The sequence below is a fragment of the Triticum dicoccoides genome, chromosome 7A (genome assembly GCF_002162155.2).
Source record: "Triticum dicoccoides isolate Atlit2015 ecotype Zavitan chromosome 7A, WEW_v2.0, whole genome shotgun sequence".
NCBI classification, from domain to species: Eukaryota; Viridiplantae; Streptophyta; class Magnoliopsida; order Poales; family Poaceae; genus Triticum; species Triticum dicoccoides.
This window is the reverse complement of record NC_041392.1, coordinates 438,899,249-438,900,425: the sequence shown is the minus strand read 5'-3', so window position 1 is coordinate 438,900,425 and position 1,177 is coordinate 438,899,249.

The window sequence follows — 1,177 nt, the reverse complement described above, 5'->3', positions numbered from 1 at the left end:
CTTAAGAGAAGTAGAAGCCCTAACAAGATTGTGTGCTTCTAAATTACAAGCTCGAGACTCATGACTAATAGATACTTCCTGAAATAGCTCCTTTTTCATTAGGATCTCTTTGACAATCACTCCATAGTTGCATGAATTCTCCTCTTCAATGTTTCGTACTACTTGCAAACAGTCCGTGGCAATCTGTAACTTGGCAGGTTCAAGTCTAGAGTCAGGAAGAGAGCCTCATTACAGGTAATAGCTTACAGAATTCCCGGCTGAGTAAGCCCCTCAAATACCACCGACGATACTCCAAGGAACGTGTCGCTCGTGTCTCGGCAGACTGCATTAACAGCACACTTGTTTTCTCCTCGGTTGACTCCACCATCAACATAAATCTTGGCGCTGCCGATAGCCGGGGCTTGACATCCGCGCTGGACCGTGCATGGCCCGTTGGGGTTGCTCTTCTTCACTGGTAACATATCAAGATCAGTAAAAAAAATTCTGAATATAGGAGAAGATTGAAAGTGAATTCTGAAAGTGTTGCTCGTGGATCGCCTTTCTCCAAACCCATCAGATGGACCAAAGAGTTACAAGGACTCTGACCACTTCTGCCTAGGAGGCTACTTCCATTAGATTGAACAACCAGAGTTTGGGGTTGCCATAGTTTCCTACTTGCACAAGATTCACCACATCATCATCCATCAGGCCCCAACCTGCCTTGGCCGTGTTGCACTCAATTAGTGAATGATGACATGAATCCGTCGCTGCATTACAGAGCGAACATGTCACATCCTTCGCCATATTCCTAGTAGCTCGTACATCAGCAGTAGGCAGCGACACATGAGTTAGTCACCACACAAAAATTTTAACTTTTGACGGTATCTTCACTCCCCAAAGTGTAGACCATTGCCGGCGGATAATCTTCATATCAGACGGGCCTGATCGCTATTCAAGCCAATCTTCACGTTGCCTCTTCGTATCTACGAGCAAGTGATAAGCAGACCGCGCCGAAAAATTCCCAGAGTTCTCATAGTGCCAAGCCTAGGAATCTGAAAGTGAGATAGTACTCAATGGGATATTCGGAACCACATCCACATCAGGCTGGATTAGGTGTGTGTTGATTGCGTGTCTGTTTCATGCACGGGTTGTTTGATTAATTAATTCGCTCACATACACCGGTGGCATAGCTGACTTT